At 45.6% G+C, this 21,783-nt stretch overlaps 1 protein-coding gene across 6 annotated transcripts in view; it reads left to right on the forward strand.

Annotated features, from left to right (window-relative positions):
- FAM193A (family with sequence similarity 193 member A) overlaps nucleotides 1–21,783 on the forward strand; it is a 205,815-nt gene that overhangs the window by 1,781 nt on the left and 182,251 nt on the right. The gene's annotated exons all lie outside the window — the stretch shown is intronic.

Below are 21,783 nucleotides of genomic sequence, written 5' to 3' on the forward strand. Positions count from 1 at the left end.
GACACCGGGGCCACGGCGCGCGGCCGGCGGCTGGTCCGCGGGCTGGGGCAGCCCCTGAGCAGGCGGGGACGTCTCCCCGGGGCAGCTCCGCGCACGGCGCTCCGCCATCCGCTGGCCTCGGCGGGTGATGCCCGCGAGGCCCGGGCCTGGGTCGTGGCCTCTCGCCGCTGCGACAGCTCCAGAGCCACGGCGGTTCCAGGGGTTGGCAGTGGTTTTCCTCTGTCCACCTTCCTTGTGCCCTGCGCGTGATTGACAAGGGCCTCCCGGAAGTTCTCCGGTCCTCGTCTGTGGTCCTTGGAAATGGACCTGACAGCCACCTGGAGCCGGCCGCCCTGGCAGCCCTGGCCGCTCCTCCCCTGCTTTGTTAAGTTTTCGGGGGTATTGAGTGTTCCGGTTACTCAGCTATGCATTTAGGGTTCGAACTTAATGCATTTGAAAGGTAATGTTTTTCGGTTTTATGAAGAGAGCACACACTGCACCTACCAGTGATGGATTCCTGCCAGTTTTACTAAACTGTTGGTCACAACATTTCAGAGGCACAGCGCCTGTAAGTGGGTATGCAGTTGGCACAGTCATTTCCAGTTATTCCCATTGTCTCCTGAAAGAGAATAGATTTTATTGAAAAGTTGCGTTAGTTCTTATAATGTTATTTGAACTGTTAAATTATATAGATTCATAGACATTGCGATTAAAACGTGAAATAAGTGTTGGGAGTATTTTTGTGCCAAATCATGACACAATTTCTTTTTTTTTTTTTTCTTTTTGAGACGGAGTCTTTTAGTCGCCTAGGCTGGACTGCAATGGCGCGATCTCGGCTCACTGCAACCTCTGCCTCCCGGGTTCAAGCTCTTCTCCCTCCTCAGCCTCCTGAGTAGCTGGAATTAAAGGCACCCGCCATCATGCCCAGCTAATTTTTGTATTGTAAAGACGGAGTTTCACCTTGTTGGCCAGGCTGGTCTTGAACTCCGGACCTCAGGTGATCCGTCGTCCTCTGCCTCCCACAGTGCTGTGCTGGGATTACAGGAGTGGGCCACCGCCCCAGCTACACAAATTGTTTCGTACAAGATTGCGTTTACTGTGTTGGAGCAGTACGTAGTGAGAGCAGAGGAATCGTTGTCTACGGAGCGGCTCTGACGCTTATACCGTAACATGAAAATACAGCAATGTGGCTGGGCACGGTGGCTCAGGCCTGTGATCCCAGCACTTTGGGAGACCGAGGCAGGTGAATCACGAGGTCAAGAGGTAAAACCCCATGTTGACCAGGATGAGGTTTAGTGCGCCACCACATCCAGCTGATTTCTGTATTTTTAGCTGGACGTGGTGGCGCACGCCTGTAGTCCCAGCTACTCCGGAGGCCTAGGCAGGAGAATCGCTTGAACCCAGGAGGCGGATGTTGCAATGAGCTGAGATCGTGCCACTGCACTCCAGCCTGGCAACAGAGCGAGACTCTAGAAAAGAAAATACAGCAATGTATATTTCAGTGTAAAGTACTTCCGGTGTCCTTTGCAGTGTAAGTGCATCTGTTGGAGCTTTTTTTTTTTTTTTTTGACGGAGTTTTGCCCTTGTCGCCCAGGCTGGAGTGCAGTGGCGCGGTATCAGCTCATGGCAACCCCTCCATCTCCTGGGTTCAAGCGATTCTCCTACCTCAGCCTCCAGAGGAGCTAGGATTACAGGCATGCGCCACCACGCCCAGCTAATACTGTGTTTTTAGTAGAGACAAGGTTTCTCCATGTTGGTCAAGCTGGTCTCCAGCTCCCTACCTCGGTTGATCTGCCTGCCTCGGCCTCCCACAATGCTGGGATTACAGGCGTGAACCACTGTGCTCGGCTGTTTTTATTATTATTATATTGTTATATTAGGGTCTTGGGCTGTAGTCCTGGGCTTCAGTCTTCAGAGATTGCCCTCATCCAGTATCCTGGAGATCAAAACAGGCTATAGTTCTTGGGATCAAGGATGAAGCTTGTGCGTTTGGATCATTGGGGTTTTTAAGGGCAGTGTTTGTTGCTGTGGGTAGGGGAGGGTGGGAGGTTTGCCTGTGCATATCCTTCCAAAAAATATTGATAACGTTTGCTGTAGCTGCATGTAAAATATACCCATTTCTAGTGATTCAATGAAAACCAGTTGGTGGCACAATAAAATCTTTAGTTTTAGTCTTTTAGTCTTTCGTACCATTTCAAGTTTTACTAATTCACATTTGTTTTGGAGTACTCAGGTAACTATATACTTAGTCTTTTGTTTTTTTTTTTTTTGAGACAGAATTTCGCTCTTGTTACCCAGGCTGGAGTGCAATGGCGCGATCTTGGCTCACCGCAACCTCCGCCTCCTGGGTTCAGGCAATTCTCCTGCCTCAGCCTCCTGAGTAGCTGGGATTACAGGCACGTGCCACCACGCCCAGCTAATTTTTTTTTTTTGGATTTTTTAGTAGAGACGGGGTTTCACCATGTTGACCAGGATGGTCTCAATCTCTTGACCTCGTGATCCACCCGCCTCAGGCTCCCAAAGTGCTGGGGTTACAGGCTTGAGCCACCTTGCCCGGCCATACCTAGTCTTTTATTTAAGATAGGATCTTGCTATGTTGCTCAGGCTGGCCTTGAGCTCATGGGTTCAATCGATCCCTCTCATCTTAGTTTTATTCACGGCTAAGGGTACAGATGTCTTGCCACTGTCCCCACCTGAGTATTTTTTTTTTTTTTTTTTTTTTTTTTTTAGACGGAGTTTTGCTCTTGTTACCCAGGCTGGAGTGCAATGGCGCGATCTCGGCTCACCGCAACCTCCGCCTCCTGGGTTCAGGCAATTCTCCTGCCTCAGCCTCCTGAGTAGCTGGGATTACAGGCACGTGCCACCATGCCCAGCTAATTTTTTGTATTTTTAGTAGAGACGGGGTTTCACCATGTTGACCAGGATGGTCTCGAGCTCTCGACCTCGTGATCCACCCGCCTCGGCCTCCCAAAGTGCTGGGATTACAGGCTTGAGCCACCGCACCCGGCCCTGAGTATTATTTTTGACAGGACTCTGATATTCTGTTAAACTGGTATGCATCAGGGTTTCGTTGTTGTTGTTGCTTTTTTTTTTTTTTTTTTTTTTTTGTAGATACGGGGTTTCACCATGTTGACCAGGATGGTCTCAATCTCTTGACCTGGTGATCTACCCGCCTCGGTCTCCCAAAGTGCTGGGATTATAGGCGTGAGCCACCGCGCCTGGCCTGTTGTTGCTTTTTTGAGACAGAGTGTTGCTCTGTCGCCAGGTGCCGGGCTGGAGTATAGTGGCACGATCTCGGCTCACTGCAACCTCCGCCTCCCAGGTTCAAGCAATTCTTCTGCCTCAGTCTCTCAAGTAGCTGGGACTACAGGTGCGTGCCACCACACCCAGCTAATTTTTGTATTTTTAGTAGAGACGGGGTTTCACCGTGTTGGCCAGGATGGTCTCGATCTCTTGACCTTGTGATCCACCTGCTTTGGCCTCCCAAAGTGCTGGGATTACAGGTGTGAGCCACCCCGCCCGGCCCCTGTTGTTGATTTTAAATAGACATGGTCTCCCTCTGTTGCATAGGCTGGAGTACAGTTGTGTGGTCATAGCTCACTGTAACCTCCAATTTTTGAGCAAAGTAATCCTTCCAAGTAGCTAGGACTCCAGGTGTGTGCCACCGTGCCTGGCAAAATTTTTCTTTCAATAGAGACAGGGTCTCACTATGTTGCACAGGCTGGTCTTGAACTCCTGACCTCAAGCAGTCCTCCCATCTCTGCTTCCCAAAGCGCTGGAATTACAGGTGTGAGCCACTGCAACTGGTCTGTCGAGGTTTTGACTATGACCCACTCTAAGAAATAAAATCTGTTAAGACCTGGGAAACACACACATAAACACAAGAATTTTACAAAATATTTTAGGACTGGGTGCGGTGGCTCATGCTTGTAATCCCAGCACTTTGGGAGGCCAAGGTGGGTGGATCACCTGAGGTCAGAAGTTCGAGACCAGCTTCATCAACGTGGTGAAACCTGTCTCTATTAAAAATACAATAAATTAGTCAGGCATAGTCATGTGGACCTGAAATCCTAGCTACTCAGGAGACGGAGGTAGGAGAATCACTTGAACCTGGGAGGCAGAGGTTGCCGTAAGCTGAGATTGAGCCAATGTACTCCAGCCTGGGCAACAAGAGTGAAACTACCTCTCAAAGAAAACAAAAAACTGGCTGAGCTCGGTGGCTCACGCTTGTAATCCCAGCACTTTGGGAGTCGAGGTGGGTGGATCACCTGAGATCAGGAGTTCAAAATCAGCCTGGCCAACATGGTGAAACCCCATCTCTACTAAAAATACAAAAATTAGTGGGGAATACTGGTAGATGCCTGTAATCCCGGCTACTTGGGAGGCTGAGGCAGGAGAATTGCTTGAACCTGGGAGGCAGAGATTGCAGTGAACCAAGATTGCACCACTGCACTCCAGACCGGGCAACAGCGCAAGACTCTCTCAAAAAACAAAACAAAACAATATTTTAATGCTTTTCTGATCTTTTCTATTTCATGTAATCTCATTAATAAAATCTGGGCTATAGTTCACAGAATTAGTTCATTGTATGCTGTTGTGTCCTGCACCTTGACATTTACTTTTACTGTATTTTATTTTATTTTTTTTCGAGATGGAGTCTTGCTCTGTCACCGAGGCGGGAGTGCAGTGGTATGATCTTGGCTCACTGCAACCTCCGCATCCCTGGTTCAAGTGATTCTCCTGCCTCAGCCTCCTGAGTAGCTGGGACTACAGGTGTGTGCCACCACGCCTGGCTAATTTTTTTTTTTTTTTGAGACGGAGTTTCGCTCTTGTTACCCAGGCTGGAGTGCAATGGCGCGATCTCGGCTCACCGCAACCTCCGCCTCCTGGGTTCAGGCAATTCTCCTGCCTCAGCCTCCTGAGTAGCTGGGATTACAGGCACGCGCCACCATGCCCAGCTGATTTTTTGTATTTTTAGTAGAGACGGGGTTTCATCATGTTGACCAGGATGGTCTCGAACTCTCGACCTCGTGATCCACCCGCTTCAGCCTCCCAAAGTGCTGGGATTACAGGCTTGAGCCACCGCGCCCGGCTTCCTGACTAATTTTTTGTATTTTTAGTAGAGACTGGGTTTTACCATGTTAGCCAGGGTGATCTCCATCTCCTGACCTCAGGTGATCTGCTTGCCTCACCCTCCCAAAGTGTTGGGATTATAGGCATGAGCCACCAGCCCGGCCTTTTTTTTAAATTTTGAGATGGAGTCTCACTCTCTTGCCCAGGCTGGAGTACAGTGGCATGATCTCGGCTCACTGCAACCTCCACCTCCCAGGTTCAAGCAATTCTCCTGCCTCAGCCTCCCAAATAGCTGGAATTACAGGCACTCGCCACCACGCCCGACTCATTTTTCTATTTTTAGTAGAGATGGATTTCACCATGTTCGTCATGCTGGTCTCAAACTCCTGACCTCGGCCTCCCGAAGTGCTGGAATTATAGGCGGAGCCACCGTGCCCAGTTCTTTTACTGTATTTTAAGCTTTTAAAATGTGTTTCCATCTTGGATGGTATTTATTTTCTATTTTTATTTTTTTTATTTTTTTTACTTTTTTATTTTGAGACAGAGTCTTGCACTGTCACCTGGGCTGGAGTGCAGTGGCATGATCTTGGCTCACGGAAACCACCTCCTTGGTTCAAGTTATTCTCCTGGTGAGCTTCCCGAGTAGCTGGAATTACAGGCGCCCACCACCATACCTGGCTAATTTAAAAAAATTTTTTTTAATAGAGATGGAGTTTCATTATATTGGCCAGGCTAGTCTTGAACGCCTGACCTCGTGATTCACCCACTTTGGCCTCCCAAAGTGCTGGGATTACAGGCGCGAGCCACCCTGCCCAGCCAGGATTATTTTTTATTTTTGAGACAGAGTCTTACTCTGTTGCCCAGGCTGGAGTGCAGTGGCACCGTTTCAGCTCACTGCAACCTCTGCCTCCTGAGTTCAAGCAATTCTCCTGCCTCTGCCTTCATAGTAGCTGGGATTACAAGCACCTGCCACCATGCCCAGGTAATTTTTGTATTTTATTATTTATTTATTTATTTATTTATTTTTTGAGACGGAGTTTCGCTCTTGTTACCCAGGCTGGAGTGCAATAGCACGATCTCAGCTCACTGCAACTTCCGCCTCCTGGGTTCAGGCAGTTCTCCTGCCTCAACCTCCTGAGTAGCTGGGATTACAGGCACGTGCCACCATGCCCAGCTAATTTTTTGTATTTTTTAGTAGAGACAGGGTTTCACCATGTTGACCAGGATGGTCTCGATCTCTTGACCTCGTGATCCACCCGCCTCAGCCTCCCAAAGTGCTGGGATTACAGGCTTGAGCCACTGTGCCCGGCTGGTCTTGATCTCTTGACCTTGTGATCCACCCGCCTCGGCCTCCCAGAGTGCTGGGATTACAGGCTTGAGCCACCGCGCCCGGCCAATTTTTGTATTTTATTTTTAAAAAAATTTTTTTGGGACGGAGACTCCCTCTATCACCCAGGCTGGAGTGCAGTATTAGGATCTTGGCTCACTGCCACCTTTATCTCCTGAGTTCAAACGTTTCTCCTGCCTCAGGCTCCTGAGTAGCTGGGACTACAGGCGTCTACCACCACATCTGGCTAATTTTTTTGTATTTTAGTAGAGGCAGGGTTTCACCATGTTGGCCAGGCTGGTCTCGAACTGTGTACCTCAAGTGATCTACCCACCTAGGCCTCCCAAAGTGCTAGAATTACAGGCGTGAGTCACCGAGCCTGGCCATTGGATGATATTTTAAACTTTTTTTTTCCAAGATGAAGTTTTGCTCTTGTTGCCCAGGCTGGAGTGCAATGGTGTGGTCTCTGGCTCACTGCAACCTCTGTCTTCCAGGTTCTAGTGATTCTCTTGCTTCAGCCTCCTGATTAGCATGGATTACAGGTGCCTGCCATCATGCCTGGATAATTTTTGTATTTTTAGTAGAGATGAAGTTTCGCCCTGTTGACCAGGGTGGTCTTGAACTTCTGACCTCAGGTGATCCACCCACCTTGGCCTCCCAAAGTACTGGAATTACAGGCATGAGCCACTGTGCCTGGCCGATATTTTAAACTTCTTTTTTTTTTTTTTTTTTTGAGACAGAGTCTCACTCTGTTACCAGGCGCCAGGCTGGAGTGCAGTGGTGCAACCTCGGCTCACTGCAACCTCCGCCTCCCGGGTTCAAGCAATTCTCCTGCTTCAGCCTCCCGAGTACCTGGGACCACAGGCGCACACCACCACGCCCGGCTAATTTTTTTGTATTTTTAGTAGTTTTACCATGTTGGCCAGGATGGTGTTGATCTCTTGACCTCGTGATCCGCCCACCTCAGCCTCTCAAAGTGCTGGGATTACAGGCGTGAGCCACCAAGCCCAGCTATTTTAAACTTTTAAAGCGGTTTTAGTTTTTAATTTTCCCTGTAAATATCTTAATAGTTGTTCATTAAAGATACTCTTTATGGCAATTGGGGTAAAATATTCTTGACACTGATCACAGAAAGTCTTAATGTAATTCTGACGCCTCTGAATTGTTTCCCTACAGGTGGTGAGCTCTTTGGAGTACCTTGTATGGTGCAAAATGGCACCCAAGAACAATGTTAGCAAGAAACAGTGAGCGAGTTCTAGCCCTCTGTTTCCCAGAGAGGCTTTCTGAGTCCTGGCAAGCATTCTCTGTACTCATAGATAGTCACCAAGCCAGAAGGTGGTTAAGAGAGAAGGCATAGTGGAAGGACTGTCTTGATTTTTCAGGCGGGGTCACAGTCTCACTGTCCTGTTTGCTGGACACAGCACTGTGAGTTATACCCAGGACAAACTTCATTGAGGCGGCTGTTGAACCAAAGAGGGTGTTTTTGCATGTGGGTACCTTCAACAAAGATCAGGTTTCATCCTGTTGACCAGGGTGGTCTTGAGTTTCTGACCTGTTTCTCCCAGGACGATGAGAGAAGTAGAAAAACATTACTTAGCTTATACGGTCTTTGATCCAAAACAGAACTTGTGTACACAAAGCCTGGGGAACCACAGATTTGATAGGCTCTGTTCCATGGGCAGGGTGTCTACCTGCACTGCCTCAGTTTTCTGAATGATAGGGCGTTACAGGCTTGATGACTCATGCCTGTAATCCCAGGATTTAGGGAGGCCAGGGTGAGAGGATCACTTGAGTCTAAGAGTTCAGGATCAGCCTGGGTGACATGGAGAGGCCAACCCCTCCCATGTTAAAACTTAAAAGTCAAAAATTTTTTTTTTTTTTTTTTTTTTTTTTTGAGATGGAGTTTTGCTCTTGTTACCCAGGCTGGAGTGCAATGGCGCAATCTCGGCTCACCACAACCTCCGCCTCCTGGGTTCAGGCAATTCTCCTGTCTCAGGCTCCTGAGTAGCTGGGATTACAGGCACGCGCCACCATGCCTGGCTAATGTTTTGTATTTTTAGTAGAGATGGGGTTTCACCATGTTGACCAGGATGGTCTTGATCTCTTGACCTCGTGATCCACCCGCCTCAGCCTCCCGAAGTGCTGGGATTACAGGCTTGAGCCACTGCGCCTGGCGAAAGTCAAAAATTTTAACTTTTTTTTTTTTTTTTTTTTTGAGGCGGAGTTTCGCTTTTGTTACCCAGGCTGGAGTGCAATGGCGCGATCTCGGCTCACCGCAACCTCCGCCTCCTGGGTTCAGGCAATTCTCCTGCCTCAGCCTCCTGAGTAGCTGGGATTATAGGCACGTACCACCATGCCCAGCTGATTTTTTTTTTTTTTTGTATTTTTAGTAGAGACGGGGTTTCACCATGTTGACCAGGATGGTCTCGATCTCGTGTGATCCACCCGCCTCGGCCTCCCAAAGTGCTGGGATTACAGGCGTGAGCCACCGCGCCGGCTCAACTTTTAAAAAGTTAAAAATTAGCCACCATAGGGGCCTGGTGTGGTAGCTCACACCTGTTACATCAACACTTCAGGAGGCTGAGGCAGGCAGATCACTTGAGGTCAGGAGTTTGAGACCAGCCTGGCCAACATGGTGATACCCTGTCTCTACTAAAAAATACAAAAATTAGCCGGGTGTGTTGATGAGTGCCTGCAATCTCAGCTACTCAGGAGGCCAAGGCATGAGAATTGTTTGAACACGGTGGGTGGAGGTTGCATAGTGAATCGAGATTGTACCATTGCGCTGGGTAAAAGAGCAAGACGTTGTCTCCAAAAAAAAAAAAAGCCACCATACAGTGTATCCTGTGGTTTGATGGTATGATCATTGTATAAACAACCCTGGTGTGATTTTTATGGATCTTTGGGGTATATCAGGGTGTACTTAGAGGTCTTCCCTGTGTTGTAGAAGTTGCTACCATGGTGAAATGAGGTTATCATTAACTCTAGTTCACATTTGCCATGGTGACCTTGGAAATAGGTTGAAGAAAAATGTGAAACTTCCAGCGTCTTAACTAAAATTAACAATTTTAACTTAAAAAAGTTTAAATGGGCCAGGTACGGTGGCTCACACCTGTAATCCCAGCACTTGGGGAGGCCAGGGCGGCCGGATCACGAGGTCAGGAGATTGAAACCATCCTGGCCAACATGGTAAAACCCCGTGTATACTAAAAATAAAAAAAAATTAGCTGAGTGTGGTGGCATATGCCTGTAGTCCCAGCTACTCAGGAGACTGAAGCAGGAAAATTGCTTGAATTCAGGAAGTGGAGATTGCAGTGAGCTGAGATTGTGCCTCTGTGCTACAGCCTGGTGAATAATGTGAGAGACTGTCTCAAAAAAAAAAAAAAAAATTAAATGATTACCATACAGGCTTTAGAAGTGGTACAGCTGCAGAGAGCATCTCTGTGATTCAGTATTTTTAGGTACGTATACACCCATGTAATAAATATATCAAGATAATACAGTCCGGGCACAGTGGCCTATACCCATAATCCTAGCACTTTGGAAGGCTGAGGTGGGAGGGGCACTGGAGGCCAGGAGTTCAAGACTCATTTGGGCAGTATAGTGAGTCTCTGTCTCCTCAGAAAACTTAAAGAATTAGCCTGGCCGGCCACAGTGGCTCATGCCTGTAATCCCAGCACTTTGGGAGGCCTAGGTGGGCAGATCACGAGTTCTGGAGTTTGAGACCAGCCTGGCCAATGTGATGAAACCCCAACTCTACTAAAAATACAAAAAAACCAGGTGGGTATGGTGGCGGGCCCCTGTAATCTCAGTTACATAGGAGGCCCAGGTGAGAGAATCGCTTGAGCTCAGGAATCTGAGGGTTACAGTGAGCTGTGGTTGCATCACAACAGCACTCCAAACTGGGTGACAGGGAGACTTTATCTTAAAAAAACGAAAAAGAATATAGATGAAACAATTCTCCAGGATGTTCCCTGTTCCCCTTCATAGTCATCGCTAACTACTGATCTGATCTGTATCTTTTAGATGGATTTTGCTCTTGCATTATTATTTTTTTTTTGAAACGGAATGTGGTGGCTCTGTTTGCCCAGGCTGGAGTGCGGTGGCGTGATCTTGGGTCACTGCAACCTTTGCATCTCAAGTTCAAGCGATTCTCCTGCTTAAGCCTCCTGAGTATCTGGGATTACAGGCACCTGCCACCATGCCTGGCTAATTTTTTTTTTTTTTTTTTTTTTTGAGACGGAGTTTCGCTCTTGTTACCCAGGCGGGAGTGCAATGGCGCGATCTCGGCTCACCGCAACCTCCGCCTCCTGGGTTCAGGCAATTCTCCTGCCTCAGCCTCCTGAGTAGCTGGGATTACAGGCACGTGCCACCACGCCCAGCTAATTTTTTGTATTTTTAGTAGAGACGGGGTTTCACCATGTTGACCAGGATGGTCTCGATCTCTCGACCTCGTGATCCACCCGCCTCAACCTCCCAAAGTGCTGGGATTACAGGCTTGAGCCACCGCGCCCGGCCTTTTTTTTTTTTTTTTTTTTTGAGACAGTTTCCCTCTGTCACCCAGGCTGAAGTGCAATGGCATGATCTTGGCTCACTGCAATCTCCTTTCCTGGGTTCAAGTGATTCTTCTGCCTCAGCTTCCTGAGATTACAGGCATGCATCGCCATGCCTGGCTAAGTTTTTTATTTTTAGTAGAGACGGAGTTTTGCCATCTTGGCCAGGCTGGTCTTGACCTCGTGACCTCAGGTGCTCCACCTGCCTTGGCCTCCCATGTGCTGGGATTATAGGTGTGAGCGACTGTTCCCGGCCCTGTCTTTGGATTTCGTAGCACAGGACTTGCTGTGCTAGGGCTCTTTGGTCCAACATTACATTTGAGCGTCTGTGTTGTTGTCCTAGCAGGTGATCATTGATTTTGATGGCATGTAAGCTTACTGTTGTGTTAATATTCCAGAATTTATCTCACCATTCTAGTGGACATTTGGGTTGTTTTATGGCTGATATGAATCAACTGATATGTGTATTCTTTCCTGTGCATGTCTTTTGGTGGACGTGAGCACTCAGTTGGGTGTATGCCTGGGAGTAGAATTGCTGGGTGTACTTCAGTTTAATCGGTACTGCCAGATAGTTTTCCTAAATGGTACTTTTGTATGCTGATTTTGAGAAATTAACATATAGCAAAATTGATACTAATTAAAAATTTTTTGGAAGCAGAGTCTCACTCTGTTTCCTAGCCTGGAATGCAGTGGCATGACAATGGCTCTTTGTAGTCTCAGCCTCCCCTGCTCAAGCAGTGCTCCCACCTCAACCTCAAAGTAGCTGGGACTACAGGTGTGCACCACCATGCCTGGCTAATTTTGAAAAAAAATTTTTTATAAAGATGGGGTCCCACTGGGTTGCCAAGACTGGTCTCAGAATACCTGGGCTCAAGCATTTCCTCCAAACTTGGCCTCCCAAAGTTTTGAGATTGCAAGTATGAGCCACTGCCCCATCCAAAATTGAATTTTTTTTCCTTTTTCTTTTTAAAGATGGGGTTTCACCATGATGGCCAGGCTGGTCTTGAACTCCTGACCTCAGGTGATCCACCCACCTTGGCCTCCCAAAGTGCTAGGATTACAGGCGTGAGCCACTGCACCTGGCCCAAAATTGAATTTTTAAAATGTGCATTCTGCACTCAAATTTTAACAGCTGTAGATTCATATATCCACTGCCACAGTCAGGATACAGAACAGTTTAGTTGTTCACAAAAACACTCTCAGGCTGTAGTTACACTCTCCCCAATTCCTAAAGTCTTGGCAGCCATTACTCTGTTACTTGGTATGATTTTATCTTTCGGATAAGTCCTATAAATGGATTCATACAGTGTAGTCTTTTTAGGAAGGTTTATTTCACTCAGCATAATACTTTGAGATTCATCCAAGTTGTTGCATGTATCAGTAGTTTGTTATTTCTTACTGCTGTGTAGTATTCTATTGTGTAAATGTACCGTAGTTTGTCCATTTTTCCATTGGTGGATATTGGGGTGGTTTTCGGGTTTTGATGATTATAAATGGAGTTACTGTAAACATGTTTATACAGGATTTTTGTGTGAAAGTAAATTTCAATTTTCTAGGTAAACACAAGGAGTAGGAGCTGGGTCATATGGTAACATGATGTGAAACTGCCAAACTATTATCCACAGTGGATGTACCATTTTGCCTACTCACAGCAGTGTCTGAGAGTTCTAGTTGTTCTACATTGTTGCTAGCACTTGAGATTTTCATTGGTTTTTGTTTATACTTTTTTTCTTTTTTTTTAGTAGAGGTGGGGTTTTGCCATGTTGCGTAGGCTGGTCTCGAATACCCGAGCTCAGGCAGTCTGCCCGTTCTGGCCTCCCAAAGTGCTAGGATTACAGGTGTAAGCCACTGCACCTGGCCTAAACTTTTTTTTTTTTTTTGGTGACGAAGTCTCACTCTTGTCACCCAGGCTTGAGTGCAGTGGGGTGATCTCCGCTCACAGCAACCTCTGCCTCCCTCCGGCTGCGCCCAGCCCCTAAACGATTTTTTTTTGTTTTTATTTTTTATTTTTTTTTCTTTTCCTTGGACTATTACACCCATTTTTTTTTTCTTTTAAAAATTTTTTTTTCCCTTAAACTATTTTTTAAAAAACTTTTTGTGGACCAGGGAAGGTGGCTCATGCCTGTAATCCCAGCACTTTGGGAGGCCGAGGTGGATGGATCACCAGAGGTCGGGAGTTTGAGACCAGCCCGGCCAACGTCGTGAAAGCCCATCTCTACTAAAAGTGAAAAAATTAGTCAGGCTTGGTGGGTCACGCCTGTAGTTCCAGCTACTCAGGAGGCTGAGGCAAGAGAATTGCTTGAACCCGGGAGGCTGAGGTTGTGGTGAACTAGGATCACACCACTCCACTCCAGCCTGGGTGAGAAGTTTGAGACCTTGTCTCAAAAAAAATTATTTTTGTGGAAATGAGGTCTCACTATGTTGCCCAGGCTGGTGCCTATCTCCTGGGCTCCAGCGATCCTCCCACCTTGGCTTCCTACAATGTTGGGATTACAGAAATAAGCCTTAAACTACACATACACATACATATGTCCATATATATATATATATATATATATATGTATATTTTTTAGAGATGGAGTCTCACCCTGTCACCCAGGCTGGAGTGCAGTGGCACGATCTTGGCTCACTGCAACCTCTGCCTCCCAGGCTCAAGTGATCCTCCTGCCTCAGCCTCCTCAGTAGCTAGGATTACAGACATGTGCCACCACACCTGGCTAATTTTGTGTTTTTAGTAGAGACAGATTTCACCATGTTGGCCAAGGCTGGTCTCAAACTCCTGACCTTAGCTGATCTGCCTGCCTTGGCCTCCCAAAGTGCTGGGGTTACAGGCGTGAGCCACCGTGCCTGGACTATTAATATTTTAATAAATAGGTCTGTAGTGGTATCATAGTTTTTTGTTTGTTTTTTTTTTTTTTTGAGACGGAGTTTCGCTCTTGTTCCCCAGGCTGGAGTGCAATGGCGCGATCTTGGCTCACTGCAACCTCCGCCTCCTGGGTTCAGGCAATTCTGTCTCAGCCTCCTGAGTAGCTGGGATTACAGGCACGCACCACCATGCCCAGCTAACTTTTTGTATTTTTAGTAGAGACCGGGTTTCACCATGTTGACCAGGATGGTCTCGATGTCTTGACCTCGTGACCCACCCGCCTCGGCCTCCCAAAGTGCTGGGATTACAGGCTTGAGCCACCGCTCCCGGCATCATAGTTTTATTTCCCTAGTGCCTAATGATATTGAACATGTTTCACGTGTTTATTTGCCATTCCTGTATCCTCCTGGGAGAAGTGTTTTATCAAGACTTTGCCTATTTTTTTTTTTTTTTTTTTTTTGAGACAGAGTTTCACTCTTGTTACCCAGGCAATGGCGCGATCTCGGCTCACCGCAACCTCCGCCCCCTGGGTTCAGGCAATTCTCCTGCCTCAGCCTCCTGAGTAGCTGGGATTACAGGCATGTGCCACCATGCCCAGCTATTTTTTTGTATTTTTAGTAGAGACGGGGTTTCACCATGTTGACCAAGATGGTCTTGATGTCTTGACCTCGTGATCCGCCCGCCTCGGCCCCCCAAAGTGCTGGGATTACAGGCTTGAGCCACCGCGCCCAGCTTTTTTTTTTTTTTTTTTTTAATGGTTTTTGAGACAGAGTTTTGCTCTTGTTGGCCAGGCTGGAGTGCAGTGGCGCAGTCTCATCTCACCACAATCTTCGCCTCCCAGGTTCAAGTGATTCTCCTGCCTCAGCCTTCCCAGTAGCTGGGATCACAGGCATGCACCACCACAGCTGGGCTAATATTTTGTATTTTTAGTAGTGATGGGATTTCTCCATGTTGGTAAGGCTGGTCTTGAACTCCTGACCTCAGGTGATCTGCCCAACTCAGCCTCCCAAAGTGCTGGGATTATAGGTGTGAGCCACTGCACCTGGCCAACTTTGCCTATTTTTAAATTGGGTTTTCTTTCTTTGAAGGTTCGAAAGTTCTCCATGATTCTCAATTCAAGTCCTTTGTCACATATAATTTGCCATCATTTTCCTCAACTCTGTAGCTTACCTTTTTATTGAATCACTGTCCCATTCCGTCACCCAGGCACAAGTGCAGTGGCATGATCTCGGCTCACTGCAGCCTCCGCCTCCTGGATTCAAGTGATTCTCATGGCTTAGCTTCCCGAGTAGCTGGAATTACAAGCAAATGTCACCACGCCTGGCTAATTTTTGTATTTTTAGTGCAGACAGTGTTTCGCTATGTTGGCCATGCTGGTCTTGAACTCTTGACCTCAAGTGATCCACCAGCCTCGACCTCCCAAATTGCTGGGATTACAGGTGTGAGCCACCGTACCCAGCCTGTTAACTTTTTTTTTTCTTTTTTTTTTTGCCAAGAAAAAAAGTTTAATGTGAATGAACTTCAGTTTACCATTTATTATTATTTTTGAAATGGAATCTTGCTCTGTCACTAGGCTGGAGTGCAGTGGCACAATCTTGGGTCACTGCAACCTCCACCTCCTGAGTTGAAGCAATTCTCCTGCCTCAGCCTCCTGAGTAGCTGAGACTATAGGTGTGTGCCACCACGTCCAGCTAGTTCTGTATTTCTAGTAGAGATGGGGTTTCACCATGCTGGTCAGGATGGTCTCGATCGCTTTACCTCGTAGTCCACCCGCCTCAGCCTCCCAAAGTGCTGGGATTACAGGTGTGAGCCACCATGCCTGGTCCAGTTTACCAGTTTTTTCTTTTATGGGTCATGGTTTTGGTGTCATTTTTAAGATCTTCATTTTAGCTCTAGGTTATGAAGATTTTTTTCCTTCTATGTTTTCTTCTAAAAATTTTGTAGTTTTACTTTTTTTTTGCATGTGAGATTGAGTCTTGCTCTGGGGCCCAGGCTGAAGTTCAGTAGTGCAATTTCAGCCCACTGCAACCGCTGCCACCTGAATTCAAGTGATTCTTGTGCCTCAGCCACCCAGGTAGCTGAGATTACAGGCGTACACCACCACTTCTGGCTAAGTTTTGTATTTTTAGTAGAGATAGGGTTTTGCCACGTTGGCCAAGCTGACCTCGAACTCCTGGCCTCAAGTCATCCACCAGCCTCTGCCTTTCAATATGCTGGGATTACAGGCATGAGCCATCACACCCAGCCTAGACTGTTAATGTCCTAGGTAACATTATCGATTTTGGATATTGAACCAGGTTTACATTCCTAGAATAAACCCCTCTTGATTGTTTATTTTTTATTTACTAGACTTAAATTCACTAAATTTTATTGAACATTGTCGATCTGTTTTCATGAGGGATGTTTGTCACTAGCTTTCTTAAATTGTTTTTGTCTGTTTTTAGTTTTACAGGTTGAATATCCCTTATCCAAAATGTTTGGGACCAGCAGTGTTTTAGATTTCAGATAATTTCAGATTTTGGAATATTGGCACTATACTTATTGATTGAGCTCATTGAATCTGAAAATCTGAAATCAGAAATGTTCCAGTGAATTTTTCCATTGAGCGTCATATCACTGCTTAAACATTTCAGATTTTGCAGCATTTCAGATTTTAGATTTTTGGATTTGGAATGCTTAAGCTATAGTATTAATGCTGGCTTCATTAAAGTAAGGTGGGAATTACTTCTTTCTCCTCTATGTTAGTAGTTTCTGGTTTTCGAGGAACTGGTTCATTTCATTTAAGTATTTGAGTTTATGTGTATAGAGTTGTCTGCAGTATTCCTCTGTTACCCTTTTAATATCTGTGGGAGGCTGTAGTGATGTCTTTGCCCTTTCATTCTTGATATTACTGATTTTTTTTTTTTAACCTTTTATTCTTCCTTGCCGGTCTTGATAGAGGTTTCTTCATTTTCTAAACTTTATTGAAGAAGCAGCTTTTGGTTTTATTTTTCTCTGTTTTTCTATTTTCTGTGTCTTTGATTTTTTTTTTTTTTTTAACCCCCTGTCTTATTACCTGCTTTGGGTTTAAATCTTTATTTTTCTTGAGACGGAGTTTTTCTTTGTCGCCCAGGCTGGAGTGCAGTGGTGTGATCTCGGCTCACTGCAGCCTCTGCCTTCCGAGTTGAAGCCATTCTCCTGCTTCAGCCTTCCAGGTAGCTGAGACTGCAGGCATGCACCACTACGTCCACCTAATTTTTTTGTATTTTTAGTAGAGATGGGGTTTCATTGTGTGACCAGGCTGGTCTTGAACTCCTGACCTCAAGTGATCCACCCACCTTGGCCTCCCAAAGTGCTGAGATTACAGAGGTGAGCCACCGTGCCCAGCTGGGTTTATTTTTTGTTTTTATTTAAATTTTATTTTATTTTTGGGGGATGAAGTTTCACTCTTGTTGCCCAGGCCGGAGTGCGGTGGTGCAATCTCAGCTCACTGCAACCTCCACCTCCTGGGTTAAAGCGAATCTCCTGCTGCAGCCTCCTGAGTAGCTGGGATTACAGGCATGGGCTACCATGCCCAGCTGATTTTGTATTTTTAGTATTTTAGGCAGGTTTTCTGCATGTAGGTTAGGCTGGTCTCAAAGTCCCAGCCTCAGGTGATCTGCCCACCTCAGCCTCCCAAAGTGCTGGGATTATAGGCGTGAGCCACCGTGCCCTGGCTTTTATTTTATTTTTTTTTTTAATATTAGTTTTTGAGATTGAGTTTTGCTCTTGTTGCCCAGGCTGGAGTGCAGTGGCACAATCTCAGCTCACTGCAACCTCCACCTCCTGGGTTCAAGCGATCTTCCTGCCTTAGCCTCCCGAGTAGCTGGGATTACAGGCGTTTGCCACCACACCCTGCTAATTTTGTATTTTTAGTAGAGACAGGGTTTTTCCATATTGGTCAGGGTGGTCTCGAACTCCCAACCTCAGGTGATCCTCCCTCCTCGGCCTCCCAAAGTGCTGGGATTACAGGTGTGAGCCACATGGCCAGTCTTTTTTTTTTTTTTTTTTGAGATGGAGTTTAGCTCTTGTTACCCAGGCTGGAGTGCAATGGCGCAATCTCGGCTCACCGCAACCTCCGCCTCCTGGGTTCAGGCAATTCTCCTGCCTCAGCCTCCTGAGTAGCTGGGATTACAGGCATGCGCCACCATGCCCAGCTAATTTTTTGTATTTTTAGTAGAGACGGGGTTTCCCCATGTTGACCAGGATGGTCTCGATCTCTTGACCTCATGATCCACCCACCTCGGCCTCCCAAAGTGCTGGGATTACAGGCTTGAGCCACCACGCCCGGCCTAGACAAATATCTTTTTTTTTTTTTTTGAGATGCAGTCTCGCTCTTGTTACCCAGGCTGGAGTGCAATGGCACAATCTCGGCTCACCGCAACCTCCGCCTCCTGGGTTCAGGCAGTTCTCCTGCCTCAGCCTCCTTAGTAGCTAGGATTACAGGCACGCGCCACCATGTCCAGCTGATTTTTTGTATTTTTAGTAGAGGCGGGGTTTCACCATGTTGACCAGGATGGTCTCGATCTCTTGACCTCGTGATCCACCCGCCTCGGCCTCCCAAAGTGCTGGGATTACAGGCATGAGCCACTGCGCCCGGCCTGAGATCATTCTTTTTATGATTTTCAATTTTTCAAAAAGTTTAAGGTTTTATGATCTGTTTTGGTGAATGTTACATATGCACTTAAAAATGTATATACTACTATTATTGGGTGTTTTCTGAATGTCAGATCTGGTTGGCTGATGGTGTTTTTTTTTTGGTTGATGGTTTTTTTCACTTAGATATTCTTGCTGAGTTTTTGTCTACTAATTTTTCTGATTGCTGAGACAAATGTTGAAGTCTCTGACTGAAATTGTAGATTTCTTCACTTTTCCTTTCAGTTTATTTAGTTTTTGTTTCTTGTATGTTTGAAGCTCTGTTTGGTGCATGTACATTTAGGATTGTTAGATCTTCTTGATGAATTGACCCTTTTGTCATTTAAATTATATCCTTCGTCTTTGGTAGTTTCCTTGTCTCTAAAGTCTGTTTTGTCTGCTGCTATTAATGTAGCCTTTCCAGCTTTCTGCTAATTAATATTTGCATGTTATATTTTTCTTTCTTTCTTTCTTTTTTTGAGATGCAGTCCCACTCTGTTGCTCAGGTTGGAGTGCAATGGCGCGGTCTTGACTCACTGCAACCCTCCGCCTCCCACGTTCAAGCAGTTCTCCTGCCTCTGCCCCCTGAGTAGCTAGGATTACAGGCACATACTGCCATATCCGGTTAATTTTTGCATTTTTAGTAAAGACAGAGTTTCACCATGTTGGCCAGGCTGGTCTTGAACTCCTGACCTCATGATCCTCCCGCCTTGGCCTCCCAAAGTGCTGAGATTATAGGCATGAGCCACCACGCCCGGCCTCTGCATGTTATATTTTTTCTATCTTTTTGCTTTAAACATATCTATTATTTGAAATGAATTTCCTGTAGATAGCTGCCTGATTAATTTTTTTATGCTTATTCATATTTTTAGTTTCAATTGTAATGTATATGTGAAACACACTTATTGGAGACACCTTTTTTCCTGGCTTAATTACTAATTTAATATTTAGTTGGTACTAGAATAGGATGCTGCTTTGCACAATATTTGATACAGAATTCTCTGTACTAGACTTTTTGACCCTGTAGGCTTTGTAAACTGATTTGCTGGATTACATGAACATGGTGACACAAGCCGTCTTCATTTCAGAGTTTGACCAATATGAGTTCAAATCAAGTAACTTGTATCTTATGGGCCTCTATGATGTTTATTTTATTGTTACTTTAGAAGTAAGTTTCAGCTGGACTGAGTGGCTTACATCTGTAATCCCAGTACTTTGGGAGGCTAGAGATAAATATACAAATCCCAGAACCCCATAAAAATCTGTAACTTGACCAAATTCTAGATAATATTGGGGTCTAACCAATTATGAAAATTTATTTTAATGGAATTAGCAGCTGGATGCAGTGATTGACAACCATAATTCTAACACTTTGGAAGGCCAAGGCAGGAAAACCGCTTAATCCCCGGATTTTGAGACCAGCCTGGGCAACATAGTGAGACACCTTTTTTTTGAGATGGAGTTTCACTTTTGTTGCCCAGGTTGGAGTGCAATGGCCTGATCTTGGCTTACTGCAACCTCCACCTCCCAGGTTCAAGTGATTCTCCTGTCTCAGCCTCCTGAGTAGCTACAGGCAAGTGCCACCACACCTGGATAACTTTGTATGTTTAGCACAGATTGGGTTTCACCATGTTGGTCAGGGTGGTCTTGAACTATTGATCTCAGGTGATCTGCATGCCTTGATCTCCCAAAGTGTTGGGATTACAGACGTCAGCCACTGTGCCCAGCCATTGAGACAGTCCTTACCAAAAAACAAAAGAAATGAGCCAGGTGTGGTAGTGTGCACCCATAATTCTAGTTACTCAGGAGGCTGGTGTGGGAGGTTCACTTGAGCCTGGGAGGTCAAGACTGCAGTGAGCTGTGATTGCGCTACTGCACTCCAGCCTGAGTGACAGAAAAAGACCCTGTCTCAAAGAAATGTTTTAATTTCTTTTCTTTTTTTTTTGAAATGGAGTTTCGCTCTTGTTGCCCAGGCTGGAGTGCAATGGCGTGATCTCGGCTCACCGCAACCTCCGCCTCCTGGGTTCAGGCAATTCTCCTGCCTCAGCCTCCTGAGTAGCTGGGATTACAGGCACACACCACCATGCCCAGCTAATTTTTTGTATTTTTAGTAGAGACGGGGTTACACCATGTTGACCAGGATGGTCTCGATGTCTTGACCTCGTGATCCACCCGCCTCGGCCTCCCAAAGTGCTGGCATTACAGGCTTGAGCCATCGCGCCCGACCTGAAATGTTTTAATTTCTAAACTACCTTGGAGTAATTTCAGTGTTTGTGGTATAGAATTACTGTTTGTTGTTTTCCTGAGGAAATTGACTTTTTCCCTTAGATACATTAATAGATCTTGATGTCAAGTAAAGAATATTTTTCTCTTGGATATTTTGAGCACAATATTAGATACAGCTTGAAACTGAGTGAGAGGTTGTAGAATCTTTTTCTTAAGGCCCAGGACTTTAAAAAATAACATTTTTATTTTAGAATAATTTTAGATTTACGGAAAAATCACCAAGAAACTACACTAGTCCCCCCTTACCTGCAGGGGATACATCCCAAGACCCCCACTGGGGAGGCCTGAAACTGCAGATATTACTGAACTCTAATACATATGCTATTTTTCCCATATATAATACCTTTACCTTAGGTAAAGTTTAATTTGTAAATTAGGCATAGTAGTAGATTAACAACAGTAATAATAAACAGGACAATTATAACAACACATACACTGTAATAAAAGTCATGTGAATGTGGTCTCTCTCTCAAAATACCTTTTTACACTCTACTCACCTGTTTTGAACCACCGTTGATTACAGGTAACACACCACTGAGAAGTGGAACTGTGGATAAGGGCGTACTGTTGTATAGAGAGTTTGTGAGTTCTCTTCAGCCAACTTTTCTTAATATGGATATTCTAGAGAACGTTGGTATATTTGTCAAAACTAAGAAATTAGCATTGGTACAATGTTAATAAGTAATTTTAAAATGTTCTATTTCTGTTCCAGGATCTAATCCAGTATACCACAGTGCATTTAGCAGCTCAGAATTTTAATTCTAATTCTTTTTAATTTTCTTGTCTATGAAATGGTGAAGCTTTTTATTTTCTTCAAAAGATTCTTGAAAAGCTAATATTCAGATGTATAGTATGGTAGCAATTTCATGTTCATGCTAAAATTCAGTAAAATTAACTGTTTAATAGTGTACTGCAAGGCCTGGTGCTGGGTCTCACGCCTGTAATCCCAGCACTTTGGGAGGCCGAGGTGGGTGGATCACTTGAGGTCAGGAGTTCAAAACCAGTCTGGCCAACGTGGTGAAACTCCATCTTTACTAAATACAAAA

The sequence above is a fragment of the Saimiri boliviensis genome, chromosome 3 (genome assembly GCF_048565385.1).
Source record: "Saimiri boliviensis isolate mSaiBol1 chromosome 3, mSaiBol1.pri, whole genome shotgun sequence".
In the NCBI taxonomy this organism is placed as follows: domain Eukaryota; kingdom Metazoa; phylum Chordata; class Mammalia; order Primates; family Cebidae; genus Saimiri; species Saimiri boliviensis.